Genomic DNA, 25,000 nt, shown 5'->3' with positions numbered 1-25,000 from the left:
TCCACTGTAGTGCGACCTTGGAGTTGGTATATTTAATTTATGGGCAGGTGCAGGGAGGGCTTGCCCCCTTGCAGAAACGTAGTAGGAAGTGTGTTTGTTAGTTAGGTGTTATTATAGGTGGAGAGGATGTTATTTACACATGCATTGTAGTTTTCAATGTTATGAAGCACACTTTCAATGTTCTGAGTTTTCAATGTTTTGGGTTTTCAGTGTTTTGGTCTCAATATTATGAAATTCAACATTATGAAATGTTAATGTTATGAAGTAGACATATATATATATATATATATATATATATATATATATATATATACACACACACATGTATGTATGTATCTCAAATTTACATGGTCAAGATACACATGGTTGAACTTACTTTTACTATACGACACACTGATGTTAAGTACACCATTGTTTGCAGTTGATCAGCCATGTGTATCTATTTTTGGTTATAGAAGTGTAAGTGAAACCTGATCTCTGCATTGGAATATTTAAAGGAGTGGGGTGTGGGGGTGCAGTGGGGCTTGCAAAATCACTTTATTTATTTCTCATTTCATTGAATTTTGTTTGTGGTGGCAAGATTCAATGATGTGCATTTCTTTATACCAAAAAGCAGAATTTGTGAAAAATTTTATATATTCCATACAAGCTCGAAGTTTCAAAACTTTGAACTGTAAATGGTCGAGACCATAAGAGTAACGTTTTGAAACTCAAGTCCCCTGCGCTCCCCTGATAAATAAATATACCAACTCCATGATCGGACTACAGTGAGGAAAATGGTAAATTTCCCATTCCGCACTGTATGGCGATCTCCATTCAAAATGTTCGAAGTTTCAAAACTTCAATCATATGGTCTCGACCATTTGCAGTTTTGAAACTTTGAGCTTGTGAAGGGAATCCATATATATATATATATATATATATATATATATATATATATATATATATATATATATATATATATGGGAACATGTTCATAATACCATAATAGAGATATTTGATTAAATATCTACAGTCTCATCATAAGGAGCCTATACTATTTCAATCACCTTGTTTGCTATCCTAGTCAAATGAGTTGTATTTTGTTTTTACTTGTTTGCAACCATGTGAGCAGTTTGATGTCCTTACCTCTTAACAACAACCTAGTTATTTCAAGCACTGTAGAAAATTCCTGTATTCAACAGAAAGAATTTTTTCATCAATTATATAGATCAAAAGTAATTGTAAAATATGAAAGAACAATACAAGGAGTCTAAGGCTTGGAAAGTAGTGCCACTCCTTCAAAGTGAATCATGTACATACATAAACAGGTCACTCGTTTTCATTTCCATTCCTTCAAAATGAATCATATAACATATCATATACAAACAGGTCATTCCATTTCCTGGGGAGGTACACTCTCTCCCTTAAACACCATGTTTTTATTTCATCCAAGATTCAGCTGTTCTCCTGACCACTAATACTATTGTTTTAATTTTTAGCAGAGTGCTTCAAACTATCACTGGCTTGGTAGATCTGAAAAAGGCTTTCAGTTCCAAAGATCACTCCCTTCTTATAAAATTAACATCTGACCTAAGTTTTGATGACAGTGATGAAACTCGTTGCAATCTTCACAATAAACCTTTTCAAGTTAAGGTAAACAACTCCACTTTCTCTACAACCCACCTAACTTACAGAGTGTCCCAAGATTCTATGCATGATCCAATTCTTTTCAGTTTGCTAATTACTTCACCCCCTCTGAACTATCGTGGAGATGACTTCCTCCCAGTGAAAGCCTCTAATAATCTCTCCTGACTTCCAGAGTTACTTCAGAATGAGATTACCAACATTTGTTAGTATTTCTTGAACCATAATGTCACTATAAATTAATCAAAGATAAAAACACTGTTATTTAGAACTTCTCAAATATTAGTTAGCTGCCCCCCTTATTCATTATGAACCCCTATATAATCTTATCAGATATATAAACACCTACAAATATCTTAGTACAGTACTAAAGCCTAGACAGGCATTCTGTTCACACACCATAAGTTCCCTAATAACTAAAAATCTTTTACAGAATTACATATTTTCTATCTCTTGACAAAAGATACTCCATCTCTAAAAATATTTGAATCTGTAAACTAATGCACTGCCTCACTATAACTGTCTTGGGTAATTTCAAGGGACAGTAATCTTCTGAAGAAAACCATTAACAAAATTTTCATTAATCTGGCACATGCTAGAACACACCACTGTAGTTAATTTACTTTCATCAGTTTGCTCCCTATTAGTCTTAAGGCTAACCTATTAATCTTCCCACTGTTTGCAATTTTCTGTTTCTAAATGTTTGCCCTATTCCTTGCTTGGCTCATTGCAAGTAATAAACACTGCTCAATATAGAATTCTGAGTACAATTATACATTACTATATTTTGGGCAAAATGGTGCTAGTTTCACTGTCTGTTCTGCAAAATGGTATCACACAATAGCATTCCCTTGCTCACAACACGTGTAGTATATGTGAGAATAGTGTTATGTTGCTAACAATTTCTGTCCTATCTCTTTTAAGAGTACATGTTAAATGTTGGCTCCCAAGTTCATTTTAAAAAGCTGGACCTTACTTTCATAACAAAGCAAAATGTCACAACCCCACTCTGATGATTGTGCTTCCTCTTCTGTTGTACATTAATATTTATCACACAAACCAATGATATCACCCTGTCTATTGTGCAAAAGGGTATCCTAGAATAGCACTACATTACTCAAATTCTCTTTATGAGTGTGTGTGTGTGTGTGTGTGTGTGTGTGTGTGTGTGTGTGTGTGTGTGTGTGTGTGTGTAACCCATCTTTTTTCTAAATTCAGCAGTACAATGTCAAATATTGTTTTCTTCACTTACTTGAAAATTATGCTTCCTTATCATGTCACAGCTCCACTCCAAAAGCTACTATAATGTGAAGCATTGTTTTCTGGAACCATTTTAAAATGCTACTTATTGCTTCCCCATCACCATAAAACAGAAGTAGCAATGTCATATATCCACTCGCAAAAAAAAAAAATGTCATCTCTCATACGTAGTTATGTGCATTGCACAAACTAGTAATACTGTCACCATCTGCTGTGCAACAAAAGAAGAGAACTAAACCCTATATCGCCACTTTATATTAGTGCCCCACCTTTAATAACCCTTTTTTGTACTCTTTTATGCAACCACCCCCTGCTGGGCATCTCAGAATTCTGCTTAACTATTACTAAAGCATGCATGTCAGTTTACTTATTCTTCATTTGCTTCTTCCTTTATGTCTTTCCTAATTTAAGTCCAATAAACCTTCCACTGAAACTCACACTCAGTATACCACTCTATATATTCTCCAACACTACCTCTTAATTTTCAATTACTAATCTCTGTAAGTAAACAATTGACATTGATAAATGCATGTCTAATATTGTAGTAAAGGTAATGGCATTTTGCATTAGAAATAATTTTTAAAAATTCTCTCTCTAATTCAGGTAATTTACCATCCGCACCCAACAGAGTTTTTGGTACAGTGTGTGTGTGTGTGTGTGTGTGTGTGTGTGTGTGTGTGTGTGTGTTTGTGCTTGTGCAAGACTATGTGTGTAGAGGGGGGAACAATCCTTTAGAGTTAGCAGTCCAAAAGCTGAGAAGTGTCTGCACCCTGAAATAAAAACAGCTCTTGCCTTTATTGCTTAAAATGCAGAAAAGGGTCCATTGTATTTCAGACAGTCTCTCACTCCTCCATCCCTACTGATCTAAAGTCACATTCTATCACTTTTCTTCATTTAGATTTACTACCTGGGGATAAGTTATTTATTCTTACTTGGACTGGGGATATATTCCTCCTTTTAGGAACTATAAAGTGAAATAAATTAAGTTTTTTATTAATTTATTTAGCTTTGCCCGTGGTGGTGGTGCTGCGGTAGCATTGTCGCCTCACAGTAAGACGATGTCTGGTTCGATTCTCAGCTAGAGAGTCTTCTGCTTAGAGACATGCATGAATGGGCGTACCTTTGTTGAAGGTTGTGCATCAGGGCTGGTAACTCGGCACGTAAAAATCAACTACCAATCATTAGTGGACTGGAGTTCCACTGTGGCGACCCCTAACCGGGAAAAAAGCCGAAAGACACAAATTAATTTATTTAGCTTTATATAATTTGCTTGAGCCATTTTCACCTTACCATCTGTGAATCTGTAGCTCAAGAACTATGCCACTGACTTTGAGAAATTCAGCTCAACAATTCACTTTTACATAAGGATTATAACAATAACTACAAAATCGCCTTTCAGGACAGAATTGTACAGTGATGCTGCACACATCATAATAAAATTTCCATGGTAAGTATTCAGTGCACATCATCCCAAGTTTTTATCATTGCCAAAATTATGGCAAACGTCTCCTCATTACTTTAATCCTCAGTAATTTGAACCCAAGTTTATGGCATACTATGTGTAGTACACTACCTTCATGAAATGACTTGATACCATCATACTGTTCCATCCAAAATATGACTTTGCACAAAATGAAGGGTCTATATTAGATCACTGAATGCTTAGGTAAGTGAACGGTGATTAATCAGCCCCATGTAAGCAAAAGTTTTTAGAACTGTAATTAAAGGAAATGCATTCAGAAAGCCATTTGGATAAGGTAACCTTAGATACTGGTAGGCCTTTCCTATTGTTAGAGTAAGAAACTAGCAGCTGGTCTGATTGTCTGAGTTCTGCATTTCTATGTAGATAAAAATGTAACTGTGTATGAACATCCAGTAGATGTAACAAATATTCTCCTTTATTCTGAAAATTTGGAAGGAAAACTGGTAGCTCAATAGATTGATTGAGGTTACTTTGAGATATAACTTTGGGGAGAAAGGAGAGGTTAGTACATAAATAAACTCTGTCTTTATGAAATATGAGATGTGGTGGCTTGGTAGATAAAGCTTGCAATTCTGAAACTCTCCTTGCTAAGGTAATAGCTACTAGCAGAAGCATCTTCCAAGAAAGATACTTCAAGTCACAGGTAGCAGAAGGTTCAAATGGAGGATAGATAATGTTTGACAAAACAAAATTCAGATCCCAAGGTGGGGATGAGTCTTTGTACAGGGGTCTTACCATTGTAGTTCCCCTCAATAATGCTTTACAAAGACTGTTTGACATGATTCCTTATCCATTTCTCCTATATGAAAGTTTGAAATTGCTGCCAATTGAATTCCAATAGTAGCTGCAGCAGCACCTTCATTGAAGAGCTTAGCCAAGAATTCTAGTATAGAATGAATGAGAACAATAAAGGAATCAATTTGATTAGAGTTACCCCATGTGAAACAAATCACTTCCATTTTCCTTTATATAATTTACATGTCAATGAGTTATGAGAAGACACCAAAATGTGTCTGACAGGAGAGGAAAGGCAAGGAAGCCTGGCTATTGGGGGAATTGGAGCAGCCAAGCTTTCAGCTTGAGATTGTTTAGATTATGATGCGCTATCCTTGATGGGTGAGTCAGAATGTCTGGAATAAGGTCCAAAATCCATGGTTCATGCTAAACATGAGTCCGAAGAAAGAAAAATCAAATTTGTTGAGGCCAAAAGGGGGCAATTAGGATTATTGTCATCTTCAACAAACTTGCTTTCTGCAAAAAATTTGGAGTTAGAGAAATTGGCAGAAAGGCATAAAGAAGCCCCGGGGGCCAATCGTGAACAAGTGCATCCCTTAGGGACTCCTCTTGAGGGGGGATCAGGGCAAAGTAGTTGCTGCATTTGGTATTCATGAGTGAAGCAAAAATGTCACAGCAAGGCTGGCTCCATTTTTGGAAGATCTCTTCCAAAACTTTTTGATTGAGGGACCACTCATAAGGCCATAGTATGACTCTGCTCAATTTGTTGGACCTCCCCGAAATGTGCATTTCTATCATAAAGCAGTTGGAAGGTATAGCCCATTGCCATCCCGTCAGAGCTTCCCAATAAAGAGGCAAGACCTGGTTTCCCCTTGCTTGTTTATGTACCAGACCACAGACATGTCTGATTGAATGAATTGCTATCATTCCAGGGGGAGGGTATCTTGAAATACTTGGAACGCTAAAAGCACCACCTGCATCTACAGGATGTTTATGTGCAAATGGGCCTCATATTGATGCCAGATACCTTGAAATGTCTTCCTCAGATAATGACCCCTCCACCCTATCTGGGAAGCATCCTTGATCACCGTGGCTTGGGGTTGGAGAGGAATAAAGTGATAGCCTTGAGCCACCAGGGAAGAGTGAATCCACCATTGAAGATCCTTCTTGCATTAATTGGTTATCATTATCTTGTGTGTCATTTGGAGTCCAAGAATTGAACACTGTGTTGCAAGTAACCATTGAAGAATTCTCATGTGGAGATGAGCTAAGGGACAGTTGAGGTGGCCATTTTGCCGAGTACTTGGAAAACTAGTTTGGCAGAAGTTCATTTCTTTCTGATCAATATTTTTACATGATACCAAAGATCGTCCACTCTGTCTTGTGGAAGTTTTGCTATCATTCTTGTTGTGTTTATTTCTGCTCCTATGAAGACCAAGTTCTGACATGGCTCTATAGCAAATGTTTCATATTATGGTAATTCCTAGGGAGGAACAGAGTTTTAGGGTGTAGTCCTTGGCCTGTAGCAGAAGATGCCTCGTCAGGGCAGTTATGAGCCAGTCATCCAGATATGGAAACAGCTGGAATCCTTGGCATCTCAGGTGAGCCACAACTACTGCCATGCATTTGGTGTACACTCTGAGGGCTGTAGTGAAACCAAAGGGCAGAGCTCAAAATTGGAAGTGACTGGCTGCTAACCAGAAGAGCAAATACCTTCTGGATCGCCTTTCCATCCATATATGGTAGTAATCATCCCGAAGGTCTATAGAGCACATCCATTTGTCTTTTTCCAAAAATGGAAGTATCGACTGCAGTGTCACCATCTGGAACTTGCTCTTTTTCACAGATTTGTTTAGAATTCTGAGATCTAAGATGGATCTCCAGTCCCCTGTTTTCTTTAGAAGTAAAAAGAACCTTGAGTAAGTTCCAAATCCTCTCTGGTTTGTGGGGACTTCTTGGATGACTCTTTTTCTTAGCAACTTTTGAATTTCTGAGGTTGCTCCTTTGGACAGGGTGGAACGTCTGGAACTGATTTGTTTATGGGAGTGGGGAAGGAGAAGGGCATGACATATCTCCTGGATATTATGTTCTGCACCCATTTGTCATCTGATATTTTTAGCCAGGCATGAAGCTGCAGAGACAATCATCCCCCAACTGCCTCCAGAGGTGGACAATCAGGCACTCCTTCAGGAGCACTGAAAGGGCCTACCAAAGAAAGATTATCTGGAGCCCTGATTCTGTGTACCTTCCCTGCCACAAGGGCACCGTCTTCCATTATTGTTCCCCCCCTGCCTCTAGGAAAACTTTCACCTTGTGTGTCTTGGAAAGACCTTTGTGAAATTTTGAACCACATCTTTCCACTACCTCTTTGACCTTTGGGAAATGGTCTAGTGGGTGTGGAAAAACGTACTCTGATAGCAGATAAGGTCTTGCCTTCCTGTTCACAACTGGTGAACATTTCTTTTACTTTGGGCCCAAAAAGACAAGAGCCATCAAAGGGGACATTAATGAAGGAAGACTTGAAGGGCACCACAAAATCACAAAGGCACATCCAGGCCTGCCTCCTGATAGAGATGCCTGAACCCGTTGCCCTACACATTCTATCTGCTACATATGAAATGGGTTTCATGGAGGAGTTTACAACCAAATTAAGGGTGGTGAGCTGAGTGGTTACTTTGTCTGCCACCGCATCAGCTACAGCTCCTTAGAGGGAATCTGACAGTTATTTTTACAGGTCCCTCTGTAGCCTAGTAAATTGAGAGTCAAGTAGTTCAGCGACCATAAGGCAAAGGTCACTGCCGAAAAAATGCATTTCACATACCTATCCATGGTCCTAGAATCCTTATTTGGGGATGGATAGAGGAACTGATCTCAGATAGTTCCTTTTTAGTGGCCACCATCACGACCATGGCATCAACTACTACACCTTTAGTAAGGCAATGCTTGTCTGTAGGGGAGTGATATACTTATTTGACCTCCTAGGTGTTAGGTCTATGGAGTCTGGGGTCTCCCAAGCCTTCTGAGAGATTAAATCAATAAGCTGATTGGAAGGACGGGGTCACCCAAGTGGTGGAAGGGTGAAACCTGAAAGTCTTCAGGTATATTGACTCCTCAGCTGAAGGGGTTGTGGGATGCCAGTCACCTCAATGTTTTAGCATTTCCAGGATGTCTCTGAATGAGACAGCTTCAGGAGGTGACTGTGGGGACCCTTCTGCATCATCAAGGTCAGTATCAAATGTGACTGACTCCTCTGGGGAGTCAAGATGCTTCCTTTTGCAGCAAGTCCTCTTCCAAGGGACTTCCTCAGTGGGATAATCTGGGAAGTTTCAGAAGGGGGGGTCCCTTGCTGGACATTGCAAGGCCTAGGGTCTCTGCGGTCCTGTGGAAGGGATACATGAGAAGGTAAAGTCACCAGCCCAGAACTGTAATGAAGATCCTGTGTAGACTATGTCTGAGACTGGGATGCAGTCATTACCCTTCTCACAACCGCAAAGGCACTCTGTTCCTGTTCAGAAGAACACCCTGGATCTGACAAAAAAGGTGTTGCAGCCAAGGGAATCTCTGGCACAGAAGACGGAAGCTCAGAGATAGAGGCAGGATCTGAACTCACCCATGCCGAAGCCCCCAGAGGCAGGGTCAGATCTGATGAGATCTGAACCCGCTCCTTGGGTCCAACCAGGGAGTGTTGGCTCCTAGAGGTCTCCCACTCTGACTGAGCAGAAGCACTCAAGGCAGATGTTGGATCCAAAGAACCCATGGGTCTAGGATCAGAGACAGATACCAGTTGAACATTTGGATCTTCTGGCTCCTAAACCATGGGACAGATGGGAGGAGGAGTAGGTGCCGATGGGGAAGACTTTGTTGGATCGGATGCCTTTGGGCTTGGATCCAGTAATAATTTGGCCAAGGCCATTGTCTTCAGAAGCCTCTGCACTACCCTATCCACATTACTGTCAGATAAACTCCTGGTAGACCAGATAGATAAGGTAGGAGACCTGGATTTCATCCAAAAGGGAGATGAGAACTGAGAAAGGATTGGCTCCAATATCTAAATTCAGTAAGAACTGAAGAGGTCAGAGCTGAAGGCGCATATTACTCCAAAGACTTCTTGGATCTGATAGCAACTGGCTGCTCCGAAGAATCTGTAGGAACAGACAGCTTAGGAACTTTTTGTTTCAGCTCCGAAGAAGATTTTAGAGTCAAAGAAGGTCATTTTTGTGACTTGTCAGCTTTTGAATATTTAGACGAAACTGCGGACTCTGGAGAAATAGCCTCAGAAAAGAGAGTGTTAAGTAATCCTTTTAAGATGAGCTTATTCTTACGCACCATAAAAGCCCTTTGATTAAATCCATGACAAATGAGGCATGACTCTTGAAGATGTAAGGGCCCCAAGCAATACACACATAAAGTGTGTGCATCACTTAGGGGCATCTTCTTTCCACACTGTTCACATTTCTTAAACCCTAAGGGTTTTCCTTCTGGTTTTTGAGACATAATTCAAACATTTTAACCAGCTACAGAAAATAAACAAGGTACGCAAGTTAAAGTAAAATAACGCACACACAAAGGAATGTCCTCTAACTTAAATGGATGTGAAAGAAGGTAAAGGAAAAGCAAAATTTTTTTTCAAACTAAGGAAAAGAGCACCCTCTAATTTAAACGGCACTGAAAGGGTCAGATGGAGAGATAACACTGAAACAACAAACGTCCTCTAACTTAAATGGACATGGGGAGGGGAAGGTATGAAAAGGGAACAATACTCACACTCAGAAGATCATCCTCTAACTAAAACAGATGTAAAGGGGTAAAGAATCAGCTAAACTAAATTCTATAGAAATTTTAAGAGAGAAAATAGTAAAAATATATAATAAATTGTCACTTAGCCCAGAGCTTCCTGAGAGGACCATGTCTTTCACTGAGTGGCAAATTAGATCTGGTGGAGTTAGGGAACTGCATTATGGGTATGCTAGAGGCCCACAAGCTTTGCTGAAAGCCTCAAGCTTTTACAAAAGGCCAAGATGGATCAGATGGATTGGATCCGACCCACAAATGAGAATAAATATGAGACTGACAAATTCACATGTATATGGTTTTGTTTGTTTGTTTGTTTGAGGGCTTTCATTAAAACAAAAATTCTTGAAAAATGTGACATAGGATCAAATTTGGATGAGAAGAAACAACTGTATAAAATATCAGCCTGCCAAACACTAGTGTGTGCATGTAAAAGTTAGGAATACACATTCAAAAACGCTGTCATGTATAATAAGTGGAAACAACAGCTTTTGCATCATAAAAAATATGTAATCCATATTATCTTAGGATGTAAATGGCCTTACAGGCATACACAAAAAGGAAAAATTATTGCATTACATTAAAAAAATGCAGAGTGCAAGTAGTAATGCTGTAGTAGACATATCTGGAAAGAAATGAGCATATGAATATGGCAAAGAACAGATTTCAGGATGGATATTCAGCAGAATATCAGAGACAATGGAAAAGGGGAATAATTATACTAATTGCTAGAGGGGCTCAAATAGTGATTCAAGGAAAAAGACAATAATGGCAGATTTGTGGTAGCAAAGGGCTATTAGCAAGAGAGGAGGATTATGCTGGTATGTATTTATATTTTACCAAAAAATGCAGTTATGGAGTTTAAGAAAATTTTGGGATAAATAATTAGCTTTCAGCAGGGAATGTTACTTATAGGAGGCAACTGGAATTTGATTTGCAATAGTGAGGATGCATTGGAAAGGAAAACATAACAAATAAGGGTAGATTTCTAAAGAAATGTATAAAAACATTAGGTATGGGAAATATGAATTCAGTAGTAGGAACTTACATATTATTCCCGAAGGTACAATAACTGGGCTAGAATAGATAGAAATTATATTTCTCAAGAACATATGCATTTAATTGAAAGCTTTTACACACATCCAATCACTATTTTAGATCATGCTCTGATAGAAACTAAAGTGAAAAATGCAGGGTAATGAAGTAAAATGAGACACTGACACTTTCCTTCCTACCTGTTAAAAAGAGAGGAGTTATAAAATGGGTAGTGGACATTTTTCAAATGTTATTAGGGAAAACAGAGTTTAAAAACAGGGTGAAATAAAAAAAGAAAGAGATATGGTTAAGAAGTAATAGACATTACTTAGAGGAGCTGAAAAAGTTTAAAGTATTCCGGAATAAGGGGAATATCACAGAACAAGAAGAGAAAATACAGAGTGCTTTCTGGATCACATGCATGAGTTTAGAAAAACTGTTGTTAAACAACTATTTTTTATAATAACTCCAGAGCACAAAAACTTTTAACACACTCTTAGCATTGATAAACTTCCTTTTAGATTAATCCAAGTCTGTGAGTGTGACTATCAGTCTGAAACAATTGTTCCTATTAGAAAGGTAAAACATCAATATTTGAAAGTGCATATAGTTTTGTGTGTTAGGATAAATTTAATATGGTTTAAGTTTGTATTGGGGTTGTGTTAGTTTATTTTTTTTCGGTTTGAGGGCTTTCAATAAAACAAAAAGTTTTATAAGATGTGACATAGGCTCAAATGGATATGACAAGAAACAACTGTATAAAAAATCAGCCTGCCAAACATTAGTGTATGCACGTAGCACAAAAGCTGGAGCTAGACACTTAACAAAAAAGCTGTTACACATAAAAGTTGGGAATAATAACTTTTTAACATAATGACACTTTCTATATTATATTTAAATGTAAATGGTCTCACAGATATGTACAAAAAAGAAAGAGTAGTGAACTATATTAAAAACTGTAGAGTGCAAATAGTTATGTTACAGGAGACACATTGGGAAAGAACTGAGCATGTGAACTTGATAAAGAAAGGATTTCAGGACAGTTATTCAGCAGAATACCTGGGAGAAATCAAAAGGGGAGTACTTACATTAATTGCAAGAGGAGTTCCAATAGTGATAGAAGAGGATAAAAAGATAATAATGGTAGATTTGTAGCTCTAAGAGGCTAATGACAAGGGATGAGGATTACACTGGCATGTATTTATATTCCACCAAAAACTGCTATAATGGAGCTTAAAAAATTCTGGGAGAAATAATCAGATTTCAGCAGGGAATATTACTTATAGGCAGGGACTGGAATTTGATTTTCAGCAGTGAAGATATATCAAGGGGATCCTGAAGGAAAAATATAACAAGAAAAGGTAGATTTTTGAAGAAATTAATGAAAATATTTGGAATGGAAGATGTGAATTCAGTAGTATGAGTTCAGAGTGAATTTATGTATTATTCCCCAAGATACAAATACTTGGCTAGGCTACACAGAACTTATATTCACAGGAACATGTGCATTTAATTGAACATTTTGATACAGCTCCAGTAACTATTTCAGATCACATACCAATAATAACTAAAACAAAAATGCAGGGTAATGAAATAAAAATCAAACACTGATGTTTTCCCACCTATCTGTTGAAAAGAGGGGAATTTAAGGAATGGGTTGTGGAAATTATTTAGGAATTATTAGAGAAGATAGAAATGTCTTCTGAAAACATAGCTAGGATGTAGGATAAAATGAAAGTGAAACTTAATAATAGGGTGGAAATAAAAGAATGGGGCTATTTTAACCATGATTTTTAATTATTTACTGAACAACAAGATTTTAACTATTTATTTAAATATTTATTGATTCTTTTATAGTTTTTAAAGTTTTAGTATTATCACAAACAAATGGTTTTAAACATATTAAACAAAATGAATTGTATATTTATTGTGATGAGCATCAAAGTGTTTTTATCTTTCCTTAATCAGTTTTTTTTGAGTCAATTTTCATTAATTAGTTAATGGGATTATTAAGCAAAGGGTTTTATTGGTTGCTTTCAACCACATGAATGTATAAAATGTGTTTTTTTAAAAATGAAAGGTTGTCTGATGAAGTCTATCTGTGTTCTACATTGGTTTTGTGAATAAAATCCTTGTGTTCGCTGTTGGAGGACTGTTTCCTTGCTTTTGGATTATTGGAAATAAAAGAAACAGAGATATGGTTAAGAAGTAACAAGAATTATTTAGAGGGACTGACAAATGTGAAAGTATTTCAGAATAGGGGGAATCTCACAGAACAAGAAGAGGAACCATTGCAGAATACTAAACAGAAAATAAGGGATTACATCAATAATATGTATGAATTTAGAAAGATTCCTGTTAAGCAACTGTTTTTTGATAATGACTCCAGTGCACAAAAACCTTTAGCACAATTACTCAGGCAACAGAAATTAGAAAGGGTTGTCATTAAGCTTAGGGAACCTATAACAAGGAAGACAATAAAAGATCCGATAGGGGTAGTAGAAATATTTCAGAAATGTTATGAAAATCTGTATAAAGCACAGAAATGTGGAAATCAAGGAAAGATACAAGTGGAAATCTTTATGGAAGACTTAAATATGCCAAGGTTAGAGGTAGATGAGGCTCAATTACTGACAGTTAGGATAGGAGGAGATGAGATAAAAATGGTGATGTATAGCCAATCTACAAGAAATTCCCCAGGAATAGCTGGTATTTGTATTGAAGTTTGGAAAATAGGAGGGAAGAAACTGATAAAGATCTGGAAGGTTGTATTTAAAAGTATTTTAAGAGGAGGAGAAGCACCAACACCCCTGTTGTGACTGTAATACCTAAAGAGGGTAATGACCAATCACATCCAGCTTCATACAGGACCATTTCAATCCAAAACCATGATTGTAAAGTATTTATGTCTATACCAGCTAAAAGAATGGAATGGTAATGCCAAAATTGATAGATATGGATCACTGTGGTTTTGTAGAGGGGAGGTAAACATTTGTCAACATTAACAGAACAATGATGATTCAGAGGGAAACAGAATGTAAGAAAATACCACTGTTGTCATTGGGTCTTGATATAGAGAAGGCATTTGACAGAGTAAGCTGGGAGTTTATGAACAGGGCATTGGAAATATTTGCACTACCTGATAACATTATAAGGTTGATTAGGAGGATATATGAGGGATTGGAGGGGAAAACTAAAGTAGGTGGGTTCCTCTCTGATAATTTAGATTTGGGCAGAAGAACCAGGCAACAGTGTCCTCTTTCTCCTTTGTTATATTTATTTTATTTAGAGCCATTGGCAAAGAAAATAAGGGACTCAGAAATTCAAGGATATAACTGTTAGTCAAGAAAAGCTAGCTCTATTTGCAGATGATATTAATCTATACCTGATATAACCAGAAAAGGTCATTTCAGAGTTGTGAAACCTTCTGAGAAAGTTTCAAATCTTTTCAGGATACAAAATTAATGAAGCTAAAACAATGGCAATAGCTGTAAAGTATGTATCCATACACAAATTGGTTCTGCAATATCCGTATTTATGGGGTCATGATAAAATGAAGTACTTAGGAGTATGGATTAAAAAAGATTCAGGTGTGGCAGCTTAGGATATGTGGGGAAAAAACTAAGCAAAAGATGATACAAAAACTAAAAAAATAGAAGCTCTGTTATACGGATTATCAATAATAAGATACAAGCAGTCAAAATGTTTTTAGTCACATTAGTCTTATTCACAAGTCAAGCATATTTTTATCAACCAGAGGAGAAGTTCTGGATAGCAATTAATAAAGAGATGAAGGATTTTATCTTGGTGGGGAAGATGGCAACAATCAAGTAAGATAAGCTTATTCTTCCAATAGAATAAGGTGGATTGAGATCACCCGATTTAAAGGGGTATTTCAAAACAACACAGTTAAGGCTCCTATACATAGCACAAGCAGAAAACTATCATTCAAAGTGGAAGGAGATGATGATGAAACAGAGTGGAAGCTCAAGAAACAAGGAAAGACTAGGATTTTGAATGCAGACCTTTAAGGAGAATAACAATAATCGTACAGAATATTATGCTCATAAAATAGCAGAAAATATTCTGAGAATTAAGCCAACATGAGAATGGAGAAAGGAGATTCTGCTGTTAGGGATGACTGCAATTAGGGATACCAACAATAGACAAAAGGGGGCTGGAATTTATTGGAGGAAACTGGCAAAGAAACCAAGGTATTAGGAGAAAATAATGAGAGAGGGAATGGTAATAGAATGGAAAGACACAAAGAACTTATTTTGACTGCAGGTCAGAGAGATTTACTATCCAAAGAACAAAAATCGCAACTGCGAACAGTGATTTCCACAACGCATATCCTCGACTCATACATATTAAGTAGGTTGTAAGGTCAATGCAACAAGATCGACAATGTTCTGTCAATCTTAATGTTAGCAACTCCCATTGCCAACCATGCTTTCAATCCCTGTCTTGTGTACGTCCTTCTGAACGGACATACACATGAACTTCGACATTCCGACTGTCGCTCCTACCATGTTCAAGGAGGAGGCTGTCATGCAACTGAATGTCAACATTTTGACTGTAAACTGGTTAGAGACTGCCTTCCCTATCAAGGATTGAAGTCAGGGTATGGGCAAAGAGAAAGAAATAGGGGCATCCTAAATGAAAGACCAGCACTGGTAGAGTTTTTAGTAAAATCTAGAACAGTTTGCCATTAAGAAAGGAATAATTAGTAGAGCATATAAAATATTGTATGAGAACTATAAAATCAATCAGAGGATGTTAGAAAGGATTAGGAAGAGAGACTGGATAAGCAATTCACAAAGAAACAATGGGGGTATGTCTCCCAAATATACAAAAAAGTCTAGAAGATTTAGGATCTTTGCCTGGAAGTATTTACATAGGTATTTTTAAAACCCAAATAGACTCTAAAGACTTTTTCCTCAGGTAGACAGCAAATGTTGTAGGTGTGATGGGGAAGAAGGAGGTAACTGAAAACATATTTTCTGGGAGTGTAATGAGTTGGCAGACTTTAAAGATTCCCTGCAGACTGATCTGTTGGAGATAGTGGGTGAGCAAATTGGTGCAACTAAGGAAATTATTTCTTTGAGCTATGACACAGAATCAGAATTGCAAAGACATAGTAAGGCCTTGCTGAATCTAATTGTGATGGCTGCCAAAAAGCAATTACTAGAAAATGAAATCAAAGTCTAAATCAACTTTACTAGAAGTAGTGAAGATAGTAACAGAGATAAAACAACTGGAATTGGGGTCTTTAGAAAATGGTAGGAGCAAATTACATAGAAAAAATGGGAATTGTGGGAACAATACATGCAGGGGAGGAATTAGGTTTAAAGGAAGGCAGGATTTGAATGACCTATGTAATGTTGAAAGACAGTAATTGGATAGATTATTAGCAATGTATAATGTCTGCAACTAAATTATGTCAATATGGTTTGTTTTCATTTATATACATGTATGAATGCCTATATTCTAAGTGATAATTTAATAAAGATGTTTTTCCATTAAAAAAAAAACTTTTAGTGCAATGACTTAGGCAACAGAAAGTAGAAAGTGTTGTTGCCAAATGTAGGGAGCTTATAATAAGAAAAATAATCAAGATACTGTAGACATATTAGAGATATTTTGGAAAATTTATAAGGTTTAAAGGACGGCAGGATTTGAATGCGCTATGTAATGGTTGACTGACAATGACTGGCTATATTATAAGTGATTTATAGTGTTTGCAGCTACAGTTTTTTTGATATGGTTTGTAATGTATGTTTTCAACTGAGATTGTGTCTGTATGGTTTATTTTCATTGATATAAATGTAAGATTGCTTATGTCATACATGATAATTTAATAAAGATGTTTCTTGTTTAAAAAAAAAAAGATTCTTTGTGTATTTTGCCTACTGTGTAAAAGTAATATTAAAGCTGTAGAACTGAATCATTGTACTTGCATTCTCTAATTGTTCACTTTGCCAAAGCCTTGTGTTGATCTTTGCAGCATAGGTTTGCAGACTGATATAGACTAAGTAATTTAAATCCATTGCTTTTTGGAGTTTATTTTAGTTAACTTTGAGTGCTTTTGGTTTAAAGTTACATTTTTAAAATGTTATTCTTCTTTCTCTTCATACTTCCGTAAAATTTCCTAATGGTTAATAGTTTAATTTAAACTTAACATAATGAAATCTTCATGATTCCCACTGCTGCAGTAGCTCTAGGCTATATCGGTTGTTTCCTATCCAGGAAACAATGAATGGCCAACATCAGAAAGCTCTGGCTCCCCTGAACTCCTTCACTCTGACTGATGATTTGCTAATCTCATGGAGGGAAATCAACAGTCAGAGTGAAATTTTCTTCAGTACTTTCATGTTATCTTGAGAAAAGCATCTCCTGAACTTCACAGGAGCAGCAACCAGCTGACAGCTTCATTTCTGGCAGATAAGTCCCCATTGGGGAGCTCCTCCACTCAGAAATTATTGACCTTTTATAAAAATAGCATTTTATCTATTTTTTTAACTAAAACAGCATTTCCTGTTTAAGAAATTCAGTATTTTTTCATGTCAAGGACCACTATTTTTAGCTTAGTGTGTTTATTAAGATATTTGGGGCAAATTTTGTGAAAACTTTGAATTTTGTAGAACAGGAAAGTTTACAGAGAAACATGTAGGCATTTGGGTGCCAGTGTAAAGCTTAGGCTCACTTTGTGACAACCTACCTGCCATCTTGATCCTGTCAATGTGTCTGAACTATACTGACAAGGGAATTTTGTTCTGCTTTTACATTTTATAATTTAAGGGGCCTGGGGAAAGTGTTAAGAGTATAAGTGCGATACTTGTGAATACCCAGTGACAACTTACATTCCAACTGACTTGCTCTAGCTGCACATATTGCTTTTGGTGCTTCTTCCCCAGAGACAGCATAGATACTTACTCCAGTCCTGCTGGCTCTTCTTCTACAGTACCTATAGAGAAAAAAATATTCACTTACCAAGGAGTCTTCACCTTTGTTCCGGACTCCATCTATGCCTCAGTCAATAGAGGGTGAATCTGCAGTGGCCATTGTTTGTTATAGCAGAAAACTGGGCAGTACGCTAGACCCTCACAATTTATTCACCAACACAATCCTGTAAAGTGCATTTTGTTTAGTCAAGTGACTAAACTGCCTCCGACAAATTACAGTACATCATTTCCTTAGACAAATTACAATACGTCATTTCCTCAGACAAATTACAATACATCATTCCTCAGACAAATTACAATACATCATTTTAGTTTAGTCATTGTCTAAATGAAAAGCGCTTTACAGGATTGTGTTGGCAAATAAATTGTGTAGGTCTAGCATACTGCCCATTTTTCTTTTATTTCTACAGTTTAGTTGTGTGGTGTTGTTTGGCCATTGGTTGTTACTCAGACCACTCATTTACTTCTCCGGCTTCCTGTATCATAGTCCTTTTGGCCTTCATGAACTATTTCTCAGGGAAGTCCATTTCAGCTGTTCCAGTGCTCAATATAGGCATGAGAGAACTATCTTCTTTGGGTCTGAGAGACACTGCAGGAAATTCTTCTCTGGGTATTTAAGAGAAGAGACCACTATACCAACTAGGCGTCCCTTCTTTGAGTCAGTCTTCTTATGCTTAAACATTGTTCTTCTAATGAAATCATTACTGTTAAAAAAATTATTTCTTTACCTTGACAGACAGGCATTACAGGCAGTAAACAGGGTCTGATGAAGATTCTGATTTTTCAGAAATAAGGCTTCTTCTCCTGTAAACTCCCAAGCCCAACCTCTAATTTGGAGGAAAACTTTAATTCTTATCCTCATCCAGGGGAATTTTATTTTAATCAGACCTTTTCCAGGATAAATAAGGCATTTTATGGGAACAAATAGATATTCCCCAAGAAATGAAATATAATGATGTGTTACAAACAGATATACCTCGTCCATCTCCCATTCCTCCTATGCTGCCAGACCTGCAGGGTGTGTTGAATTCTGCCTGTACTTATCCTGATGCCCAGCTATTAGTCCCTAAAAAAGCAGAAAAGCTATATACTGTACTGTATTCATATATATGGAAATATATGCTCTTCCATATGGACAGTCTGATGGAATTAGCTTCCACTCTTCATATAGAAAGCTCTTTTTTGAACCAAACTGTTTCTACCCTTTCTCAGGTTATCTAAACATGCTTTGATGAATGTGTATGATTGTGCAGATACTGTGTGTAGGACCATGTCTACTGCTACAGTGTTGAGAAGATATGCAACCAAAACTTTGTTGATGAGGTAAAGCCTGAAATCTTGGATTCAGCTTTAGGAGGTATTATTTTGTCTTTTTCTAGCAAAAAAAAAAAATGAAATTGACCCTCAACATTCCCCTTTGCCATAAGATTGTTTCCGACTCCTGAGTGTTAAAAGTGGTGCAGGAGGTTTACAAAACCCTCATTACAGAGGAATACCTCCACACCTTCCAAACAAAATGGAATTTTTCCTCAGTTCCTTCCATCTTTACATACCTTGAGTCATAGGACCAATGCCTTTAAGTCAAAGGGCAAAGGCGTCTATTAATGAATGCTTCCTGTACCAAAGAAAAAGGCATCTTGGAGAGAAGAACTAGAGCTTTCATTTCTACATATGTACGTGAAAGTTCCAAAGTCCAAAATGTTTACCTTACAGAAACAGTGGCCTGCCATTCCTCTCATGAGTTACTTGGTAACTCTAGAACTAAAAGATGATTGCTGCCATATTCCTATAGCCGTAGGCTTCATGAAATTTCTCAGGTTCTCTGTTTCTCTGTCGCATTTTCAATTTCTGCATTACCCTTTGGTTTCTATACAGCTCCAAGACTATTCAGAAAATGTCTAACCCCAGTCATAGTTTATAGAAAACCGAATGGCATTCACATCTTTCCTTATTTAGACAACATGCTTATCTTTGCAGAGTCCTTGTCCAGATGTCAAAAGTCATTAGCATGGGTTATGTCTCTTTTGACCAATCTGGGCTTCCAGATAAATACTACAAAACCCTCCTTGACTCCATCTTACAGGATTGTGTTTTTGGGATGCCTTATAGATTGTTCTCTTCAAAAGACCTTTTTAACACAAAACAAGGTGGTTCTTTATCTGGAATTTTAGTGAACTTCTCCAATCAGTCTTGAGAATTGTGTACAGAATTTTTCAGGATCCTAAGGTCTCATAACACCTCTTGCCAGATTACTCATGATAAAAAAAAACATTGACCCAGCATTTGCATTCTCTGGATTACCAAATTCTACTTTTGGCTTAATAAAAAGGAACTGCATTGGTGGAGACAACATAATCAACTAAATCCAGGTTTCCTCTTCTCTCCTCAGACCCCAAACCAATCTGTCATTATGGACACATCAGATTTTGCTAGGGTAACAATTTCCAGACTGGTAAAGTTACAAGGTCTGTGGAATCCTTCAAACAGATCAAACATCAACTAAAAAGAAACATTGGCTGTGATCCATGCTTCAAAGTTTCTCCATCGCCTTTGGTTCCCTAGGACCTCTTCTAGTGATTACAGACAATACCACAGTCATACAATACATAAACAAGCAGAGAGATACAAGGTTATATCACTTATACAGGTTGACAATGGTAGCTTGGGAGTTAGCTCTTCAGCATTTCTTTACCCTCCAAGCATATTCCATTCCATTATAGCAAAACGTAGTGGAAAACTAGCAGAGCCGGACCACGACAGACCCTCACAAGTGGAAATTGAATGAGAGTCTACCAGGAATTGATCCAGTTGTGGAGAACATCTCAAATAGATCTATTTGCCTCCTTTCAAAACACAGTTAAACAAGTTTTGTTCCAGGGTTCCTTGAAAACAAGCCTGGAAGATTGATGCTTTCAATCCCTTGAAAGGGAATGTTCCTTTATGCGTTTTCACTCCAGAGTCACAGGGGGCACGGACTTAATGAAAAGGTGACTGAAGCCTTTTTTAGCAGCATGTCCCTACTCACATTGATTCTTGGTTGTGTGTGTGTGTGTATATATATATATATATATATATATATATATCTATATATATTTTTTTTTATATATTCTTCACATATTTTGTATATTTTCTAGATACATTTGTTAGGCACATACATATATATATATATATATATATATATATATATATATATATATATATATATATACACATTGGAATCTTCTGTTGTTGGTTTTAAAGTGTTGTTGTTGTGTCTTTCGGCTTTTCCCGGTTAGGGGTCGCCACAGTGGAACTCCGGTCCGCTAATGATTGGCAGTAGATTTGTTATGTGCCGAGTTGCCAGCCCTGACACACAACCTTCAATGAAGGTATGCCCATTCACGCATGTCTCCACACAGAAGACGCTTTAGCTGAGAATCAAACAGGACAACGTCTTACTGTGAGGCGACAATGCTACCGCAGCACTACCACCGCAGTCTGTTGGTTTTAAAGTGTATGTGTTTTTAAATGTGTTTTATTGAACTGTAATTGAGTTGAATTTGATTGGATCAAACTTATAGGCAGTACTATTTAAATGGATGTGTTTTAGAGCAGGTATTAAAGTCTGAAGAAGCGTTGTGTAGACTTGAAAGCACTTACTATATACTGCAGTTATTAAAGGATTCATTTTATACTTCTGCCGTGGCGAGTCTCATCTGTTTTTAGACGTTTTCGCCCTTTCCACTGATATCCAGCGTAACTCTGAAGATTCAAAAGGGTACCATAAAAATAATTGTGGTGATCCCTTTTAGCCCAGGCAACATTGGTTCTCTCTTTTTAAGGTATTTGCCAAGGGCAGTTAGCACAAGTTTCCTTGCAAACAGTATCTACTTACACAAGACAGGGGAGTTTGATACACCCCAGTTTCAATAAACTTCAACTGACTGTTTGGATGATTTGGTTATAATAACTTCTTAGGCACTTATTTCACAAGGATGTGCAGTAGGTACTAAAGGAGGCAATAAAGTCCGCTACTAGAAAATCTTATGTTGGTAACTATAAGTGATTTTCTAGTTTATGCCTAAACAATAACCAGTGCCCTATTAAGGATTTTGTACAACTGGTGCTCAAATATTTGTATAAGTTACTTGCTGATGGCCTCACTTATTCCTCTATAAATATTTATTTTGCAGCCATTTTAGCATGTCTGCCCATGAATTCTCTTCTTTTTTCTTGGTCATGGAACAGTTTATGAAAGGAGTTTTACACCTGAAAGCTCCTTGTAAACAGGTTGTTCCTCTTTGAGATCTCAACTGTGTGCTGGAGAAATTGACTTGTAACCTTGTGAACCTGCCTGTCAAGCTGATTTAAGGAATGTTACAATAAAATAACCAGGTTTGCAGTTAACAACCACTATAAATCACATCACTGCCCAGCTCTTTAAAATCTCAACTGGAGAGAACTGCCCAGCCATTTTAGATTCAACCATCTCCTACTCGCACACCATCTAATTCATCGATCCTGAACTTAAAGGAATGTTCCTATATTACCAACATAAAAGATCCCTCCGTTCAAAAGATAGATTGCTGCTCACCATCACAAACTCACATAGTATAGCAGGTGACTCTCTAACTATGCTATGCTAACTACATGTCAAATCTCTGGAATGCCTTCCCAAAATCTCAGAATTATCATGCTTTCAGAGCATGTCCCAAAGAACATTTAGTTACAAACTGGATCTACAATTGCATATTTCCTGGTTAGTCATTAGTACTTCACTGCCCTATCCCTTTCTCTCACCCACCAATTTATAACGTATAACTACTTCTTCCCCACCCTCATCTTCTATGATTCAGGCTACACCTCATTCCTTCTCTGTCCTCGATACTGTTTTGTTTATATGTACGTACTGCATTCTAAAACAAATACACTATGCAAAGCACATTCCGCAATGTGTTTTGTTTATAATTCCACATATAAGGTTCTACTGTGTCTGAGAATTCTAATGTTTGCCTTATTTAAATGATCATTTATAGATGTCTGTGAACTAAATTTACTGTCAATGGGAAGATACAATCATACACCTTGTATGTATAATTATCTGCATGGTTTGAATGTAATAAATCTATCAATTGTATTACATTGTTATGTAAAAATGTCACTTTAATTGTTTGGAGCTTTTCTCCCTGGGCATCTGCTGAAAAGGAGTCTCCATGCCCAGTTGCCAAATGTGAAATAAATAAAATAAAAATAAACAAAAGGGTCTTGACTTGGAAAGCTGTATTCATCATTACCCTGACATCAGCAAGAAGAGTATTTGAGTTGGAAGCTCTCATGGTGGGTAAACCCTATAAAGTTTTCAAAAGGGACAGGGTATCTTTAAGACTGCACACCTCATGCATGCCTAAAGTGGTTTCTGAAATTACTTTAAATCATGTGATTAATCTCCCAGTTTTCTATCCAGAACCAAAAAAACAATAAAAAAACTGGGTTAACAGATTCAGAATGCTCTGGATGTGCATGGGCAGCTCAGGTACTATCTTAACAGAACTAAGACCTTTTGAAAAGCTGATCAGCTATTAATTTCTTCTCAAGGGGTAAGAAGGGACACTCTGGGTCTAAACAGACAATTTCCAGGTACTTGTCCTAAGCTACTGCTTTTTGTTATTCCCGCCATGGGCCAATCCATTCCAGGTAGTATCAAGGGATATCCCACTAGAGCCTTGTCTTTGTCGATGACATGCTGGAAAGGGGTAGACTCCAGAAACATCCTAGAGACAGCTACATCATTCTCTGTACATACCTTTACAGGTGATTTTATTTTTATAATACATCTTACTTTTAATTAAACACTACTTACTGGATTCCTTTTCTAGGCCCAGGTCAAGTTTTGCTGGGATCATTCTCCAGGGACTTATAGAACCATATCTGTCTTCCTCCCCAAAATAGATAGGCTTTGGTATTCAACCCATAAAGCCTAAGGGTCTATATTAGAACATCGAAGTTTCAAAACTTCGACTGTTCTAATATCGACCCCTATTCAGCGAACACTGAAAATAGCAAAGCTACAGAAAAACAATTTTTTTCCTAGGGAAAGAATTCGGTTGTCCGTTTCTGTCGCTTCACTATTTTCAGCACTGTGATGGAAAGTTATGGGTCGGGTTCAGGTAAGTGTGCAATTTGGCATGGGTTAGGTGAGTTAGGGTTAGGGCGTGGGTTAGGTATGTGTGCGATTGTGTGGACGTGAGGGTTAGGGCGGGTTAGGTGAGTTAGGGTTAGGGTGCGGGTCAGGTAAGTGTGCGATTGTGTGGACATGAAGGTTAGGGTAGGGTAGGTGAGTTAGGGTTACGGCGCAGGTGAGGTGAGTGTGCGACAGTGACGGACCTTACGGTTAAGGTTTGGGTTAAGGTAAGTGGATAGTTAGTGGTGTATGTACAGTTTAGTGTAGGGTTAGATGTAAGATTTTAGGTGTATGTGTGTGGATTGCTGTTTGTTTGGTGTGCTTGTGTTGTGTGTATGTGTTTTGGAACAGCAATTTTTTTCCCTAGGAAAAAATTTGCTGTTCTGCATGTTCGATGTTGTCAACATTTGCTGAATAGGGGTCAATATTAGGACATTCGCAGTTTTGAAACTTCGATGTTCTAATATAGACCCAAGCCTAAAGGCTACTGCAGCAGTGGGAATTATGAACATGGTACAGTTGTATAAGTTGTACTTACCCATAACAGTATATACTTTAATTCCTCACTGTTGCAGTAGCTGCAGCCACTCTCCATTCCCCTCCCTTGTATATAGCTGTAGTTGGGATATAAAGTAGGATTGTGCTTGGTTTCTACTTCATATGTTATATATTAATATTTATTAGTTATTTCAGGATATTAGGCTCTTCTTTCATTGTATGGGAAAGAAAGCCCTGAAGAAAGCTTCATTCTGACTGTTGATTTCCCTCCACGGAATTAGCCATTCAGCAGTCAGAGTGAAGGAATAAGGGGAATGCATAGCTTATTGAAGCTGGCCTATCATTGTTTCCTGGGCAGGAAACGATCCATATTGCCTAAGGACTACTGCAGCAGTGAGGAATTCAAACATCTACTGTTATAGGTAAGTGCAACTTATACAACTGTAC

This window comes from Protopterus annectens, chromosome 13.part0, assembly GCF_019279795.1.
Source record: "Protopterus annectens isolate FY-2018-M chromosome 13.part0, PAN1.0, whole genome shotgun sequence".
NCBI classification, from domain to species: Eukaryota; Metazoa; Chordata; order Ceratodontiformes; family Protopteridae; genus Protopterus; species Protopterus annectens.
Note: the sequence above shows the minus strand (reverse complement) of the source record.